The 6779-nt window shown below is 38.6% G+C and overlaps 1 pseudogene; it reads right to left on the reverse strand.

The window, feature by feature from the left end:
- Positions 1 to 4031: 4031 nt before the first annotated feature.
- LOC107574050 (gastrula zinc finger protein XlCGF52.1-like) overlaps positions 4032 to 6779 on the reverse strand; it is a 6141-nt pseudogene continuing 3393 nt past the window's right edge.

Consider the following 6779-nt stretch of genomic DNA (forward strand, 5'->3'; position numbering starts at 1 on the left):
ACCAGCAGGGTGGAATATTGTAATGGTCTCCTCACTGGCCTTCCCAAGAAGACCATTAGACAGCTGCAGCTCATCCAGAACGCTGCTGCCAGAATTCTGACCAGAACCAGAAAATCTGAGTATATTACACCAGTCCTCAGGTCCTTACACTGGCTTCCAGTTATATTCAGGATTGATTTTAAAGTACTTTTCTCGTTTATAAATCACTCAATGACCTAGGAGCTAAATACATAGCAGATATGTTCACTGAATATAAACCTAACAGACCACTCAGATCATTAGGATCGAGTCAGTTAGAAATACCAAGGGTTCACACAAAACAAGGAGAGTCCGCTTTTAGTTATTATGTCGCCCGCAGCTGGAATCAGCTTCCAGAAGAGATCAGATGTGCTAAAACATTAGTCACATTTAAATCCAGACTCAAAACTCATCTGTTTAGCTGTGCATTTATTGAATGAGCACTGTGCCAACTGACTGCACTGTATTTTATGTATAATCATTTTTATTTCTAACTGTTCTAAATTCATTTTAAATCCATTTTTAAATAATTTTTACATTTCTGGTTTTATTGTTGTTTATTTAAATTTTTGTTGATGATTATTTTACTTCCTTTTATGTAAAGCACTTTGAATTACCATTGTGTATGAAATGTGCAATATAAATAAACTTGCCTTGCCTTACTGAAAACAACTGAGACTTAAGTCTTGGACTAGAGCATGGGTTAGCTTCTCCATTGAACAAAATATCATGTACTATATCCACAAGTCTGCAAGAGTCGGAAAAGTTGGTTGTACCCACTTTCTCGCTTGATATCGTTAGGATTCTGAACAGGTATTTGTTTGGAAAATAACTGGAAATCAAACCCAGGTACATCAACTCAAAACTGAAAGGATTTTAAATCCTAAGAATAATTTCTAAACATTTATGTATTCCATACCAATATTGATTAATAGAAAGGCAGCTGCAGAAAATGTGTAAATGATTTGCCTTGTCAACCACACCTTCGCCAACATTCGGATCCGCATAACTGTTGCTTATTCTGAGCAGGTCTGGAGGAAAACCTACCAACAAACTCTCTCCAGAACAAAGAATGTGTAGTTTTCCATTGTGACTCGCATACTCTTTCCTACTCCTCTACCGAAAGACTACAGAGGTTGCCTTCCCACTCCCATCCCTCTTTATATAATGTGTCTACCAGCTTAGCTTGTTGTAGCCCACTATACAACTTTGAGATAACATTTTTACAGACATCTAATTGATAGTGTAACGTTGGAGGCATGAAAACCAAGTTGAGGGTCCAATCGCAAAGGCTTTATTAAGGACCGTGGTGAAACAAGCAGGGTCGATACCAGCAAACAGTAATATCCAAGGCGTGACAGAAGAGTAATCCAATACACAGGCAATGGTCAGGGCAAGCAGCAAACAATAAAAAAAAAGGAAAACAGTCCAGGGTCAAAACACGAAGGCAAGGCAAGAAAATACAGGAACTTGGAATACGCTACAGGCTCCATCATCAGCGATGTGAACGTGTCTGTGTGTGCCATTCTTATACTGTGAGACTGATGAGGTGATGAGTCCGGGCAAAGGATTATGGGGAATGTAGTCTGTGAGAACAGTCTGGAGGGGAGTGCCCTCTTGTGGAGCTCATGGGCACTCCAGCTGGTGATCATAACAGATAGTCTAGAAAAAACTATTAATATCCCATCTTCTACCTTCTTGAATACATTTCCTATAGCATGCTCTAAATAGTGACGCAATTGGAGGCATCTTTAAAAGTCTTGGTTCTCTAGCCCATGATTTCCTTTAAGCATCTGAAAGCTCTTAAATTTCCCCTTGTTCATAAACGTCCAGACGTTTCATTCTGCAGGTTCTGGATCTTCTCTCTGTTCTCTCCTTCTGCTTTCATTTCTGGTTGTTCTGCCAAAAAAATAACATTGCATTTTTAATAGACATGATGTGAGATTAACGATAAATATTTCAGATTCTGCATGAAGTAGATTAATCACATTAAAAAAGTGACATTGATCACGTAACTCAAGATCTTCAGACTGCACAGGATAACATGGATCAGGTTTTGTAAAAGACACAGCAACACACTATTTTTCGTTAATTGTTTTTAATGATCAAAACAAACTTAAATTAACCAGGGCTGTTAACTAATTGATTAAATTTATAATGACAAGCAGGCGTCAGAAACAGAAAGCTGTGCAGTGCTGCTTTTTTATTCATCTGTTTCAGTCATGTGACGCTGGCGGGAAAAATTATAGAAGCCTGTTTCAACCATAGTTGAGTAAATAATAGTAGATCGATTCGCATCGATTCACGATTCACTCTAGTTAATTATAATAATAATAATAATAATATGATGTTGTCGAACAAAAAAGGTGGAACACAACTGCGAGAGCAGTGCAGCACCCGGACAGTTCAGGGATCGCACACATCACAAATAATATTATTATTAATTATTGATCTCTTTGGTTAAATGAAGCCTCGTGAAACACTGAGACTTTCCTCTGACTGTTTCGGGAAAAGATTCAATGCTTCGAGAGTATCAGAAACAGCGCTATCTGGTGGCAAGTAAAAAATAAAGCAGCCAAAAGCCAATGAAAGAAGCTCCGTCGTACAAATTAATTCATGTTACAAAGAAAAACCTAACCGTGTGTGTTTGTGTTTATTGAATTTCTCTCTTTGATAAACTCATTTACCCATTAAACGGTGGCATTTAATGACAGGACGAATATAAGTGTGATGTAACAGAAGAGTATTGGGTCCCACTTTATAATACGTGGCCTTAACTACTATGTACTTGCATCAAAAAATAAGTACAATGTACTTTGTCACGAATCCGGTCCATAAACTTCCGTCTGCTTGCCACCAGAGGTCGCCCCCTCCCATTATATTGACTCTCTCACCACACAGACTGTTACACGTCACCCTGGACTACATTTCCCATGCTCCATTGCACTAATCACAAGCTCACCTGAAACCAATCACACACAGCTGCATCCAAAGAGACACGCTTTATAAGCCATGGACTTCCTCTCTCTCGCTGCCGAGTGTTGTTCAGCATTTATCGCTCACCTAGGGATAGCTACTTTACGGAGCCCTTCCTAGTTCATGAGTCTAGCCTTGTTCATAGTCTGTTTTCCCGTGTCTTGATCCTAGCCTGTTATCTCATCCTGTCTGATTTCTGCCTGCCCTGAAGTTTATAGCCTGTCTTGGATTTACCCTTTGCCTTGCTGATTCGGACTGTGTTTGCACCTCGGATTGGATTATTGCTTGTTTTGGATTCCTCTTTTGTCTTGCCCTCTACATATCTGTTTGCTGGTGTCCGACTCTTGCCTGTGTTGACCATGCCTGTAAATAAAAGCTTGATCTGCATGCCTCTCGTCTCATCGGCTCCGTTACAAACTCATTGTGTTCATATTGTATAGCAAAACACTTCTGCTGCTATTGAGGTGTGATACGGGTAGGTTAGGGACAAGTTTGGTGGTATGGGTAGGTGTAAGGGATGGGTGAACAGTGTAACTAAAAATGTAATTACAGAAATTAATTACAGATGTATTACGTGCAGGTATTTTTTAAATATAAGTACACAAATGAATGTACACAATAAATGCATTGTATCAAATGATTAATTAAAATGTAACTAGTTAAGGCCACCTAATATAAAGAGGGACCAAATATTGTACAGTATAAGAATTGCATATGGCAAATGTTTTATTTTTCAGAAATATTTTGCATTCTTCGTATTGCTTGTATGACTGGGTAAGCCAATTTTAAAGTCAGAATGAAGCTAGAATAAAACTGATTATTTATTTGTTTAAAGACTCCGGTCTTTATTTTGATGTATTGTATGTTCAGATATTCATACAACAGAATATTCTGGGGGCAATGAAACTTTAAATGCTCAAAAATGCTGGCGTTGGCCGGTAACATTTTTTTAAACGCTAATTACAACTCAATACTTCATAACAATGTGAGACTTTTGAAGCAGATACCAAGCCTCCAACAAAATGTCCTGTCGCTCGTCACAGCTCTTCCACAGAAGACACCTTGTTTCTCCGCACATGAACATGAACTACTGACCGTGATGTCAGACTGTGGTGATCTGGTTTCTCCACTGCATGCATCCTCGTGTGTATCTTCAGCTGACTTTTAAAAGTGAAACTCTTCCCGCACTGATCACACGTGTGTGGCTTCTCTCCGCTGTGGATCTTCTCATGTGCATTCAGATTTGATGACTGACTGAAACTCTTGTCACAGTGTGAACACTTGTGAGGTTTCTCTCCAGTGTGGATCCTCTGGTGCAGGTTTAATTTGTATGCTGAAATAAATGTCTTCCCACACTCAAAGCACATATAATCTCTCACATCAGCATGATCCCATCTTCTACCTTCTTGAATACATTTCCTATAGCATGCTCTAAATAGTGACGCAATTGGAGGCATCTTTAAAAGTCTTGGTTCTCTAGCCCATGATTTCCTTTAAGCATCTGAAAGCTCTTAAATTTCCCCTTGTTCATAAACGTCCAGACGTTTCATTCTGCAGGTTCTGGATCTTCTCTCTGTTCTCTCCTTCTGCTTTCATTTCTGGTTGTTCTGCCAAAAAAATAACATTGCATTTTTAATAGACATGATGTGAGATTAACGATAAATATTTCAGATTCTGCATGAAGTAGATTAATCACATTAAAAAAGTGACATTGATCACGTAACTCAAGATCTTCAGACTGCACAGGATAACATGGATCAGGTTTTGTAAAAGACACAGCAACACACTATTTTTCGTTAATTGTTTTTAATGATCAAAACAAACTTAAATTAACCAGGGCTGTTAACTAATTGATTAAATTTATAATGACAAGCAGGCGTCAGAAACAGAAAGCTGTGCAGTGCTGCTTTTTTATTCATCTGTTTCAGTCATGTGACGCTGGCGGGAAAAATTATAGAAGCCTGTTTCAACCATAGTTGAGTAAATAATAGTAGATCGATTCGCATCGATTCACGATTCACTCTAGTTAATTATAATAATAATAATAATAATATGATGTTGTCGAACAAAAAAGGTGGAACACAACTGCGAGAGCAGTGCAGCACCCGGACAGTTCAGGGATCGCACACATCACAAATAATATTATTATTAATTATTGATCTCTTTGGTTAAATGAAGCCTCGTGAAACACTGAGACTTTCCTCTGACTGTTTCGGGAAAAGATTCAATGCTTCGAGAGTATCAGAAACAGCGCTATCTGGTGGCAAGTAAAAAATAAAGCAGCCAAAAGCCAATGAAAGAAGCTCCGTCGTACAAATTAATTCATGTTACAAAGAAAAACCTAACCGTGTGTGTTTGTGTTTATTGAATTTCTCTCTTTGATAAACTCATTTACCCATTAAACGGTGGCATTTAATGACAGGACGAATATAAGAGTGATGAAACAGAAGAGTATTGGGTCCCACTTTATAATACGTGGCCTTAACTACTATGTACTTGCATCAAAAAATAAGTACAATGTACTTTGTCACGAATCCGGTCCATAAACTTCCGTCTGCTTGCCACCAGAGGTCGCCCCCTCCCATTATATTGACTCTCTCACCACACAGACTGTTACACGTCACCCTGGACTACATTTCCCATGCTCCATTGCACTAATCACAAGCTCACCTGAAACCAATCACACACAGCTGCATCCAAAGAGACACGCTTTATAAGCCATGGACTTCCTCTCTCTCGCTGCCGAGTGTTGTTCAGCATTTATCGCTCACCTAGGGATAGCTACTTTACGGAGCCCTTCCTAGTTCATGAGTCTAGCCTTGTTCATAGTCTGTTTTCCCGTGTCTTGATCCTAGCCTGTTATCTCATCCTGTCTGATTTCTGCCTGCCCTGAAGTTTATAGCCTGTCTTGGATTTACCCTTTGCCTTGCTGATTCGGACTGTGTTTGCACCTCGGATTGGATTATTGCTTGTTTTGGATTCCTCTTTTGTCTTGCCCTCTACATATCTGTTTGCTGGTGTCCGACTCTTGCCTGTGTTGACCATGCCTGTAAATAAAAGCTTGATCTGCATGCCTCTCGTCTCATCGGCTCCGTTACAAACTCATTGTGTTCATATTGTATAGCAAAACACTTCTGCTGCTATTGAGGTGTGATACGGGTAGGTTAGGGACAAGTTTGGTGGTATGGGTAGGTGTAAGGGATGGGTGAACAGTGTAACTAAAAATGTAATTACAGAAATTAATTACAGATGTATTACGTGCAGGTATTTTTTAAATATAAGTACACAAATGAATGTACACAATAAATGCATTGTATCAAATGATTAATTAAAATGTAACTAGTTAAGGCCACCTAATATAAAGAGGGACCAAATATTGTACAGTATAAGAATTGCATATGGCAAATGTTTTATTTTTCAGAAATATTTTGCATTCTTCGTATTGCTTGTATGACTGGGTAAGCCAATTTTAAAGTCAGAATGAAGCTAGAATAAAACTGATTATTTATTTGTTTAAAGACTCCGGTCTTTATTTTGATGTATTGTATGTTCAGATATTCATACAACAGAATATTCTGGGGGCAATGAAACTTTAAATGCTCAAAAATGCTGGCGTTGGCCGGTAACATTTTTTTAAACGCTAATTACAACTCAATACTTCATAACAATGTGAGACTTTTGAAGCAAATACCAAGCCTCCAACAAAATGTTCTGTCGCTCATCACAGCTCTTCCACAGAAGACACCTTGTTTCTCCGCACATGAACATGAACTACTGACCGTGAT

The sequence above is a fragment of the Sinocyclocheilus grahami genome, unplaced genomic scaffold (assembly GCF_001515645.1).
Source record: "Sinocyclocheilus grahami isolate Dianchi unplaced genomic scaffold, SAMN03320097.WGS_v1.1 scaffold2102.1, whole genome shotgun sequence".
Taxonomy (NCBI): Eukaryota; Metazoa; Chordata; class Actinopteri; order Cypriniformes; family Cyprinidae; genus Sinocyclocheilus; species Sinocyclocheilus grahami.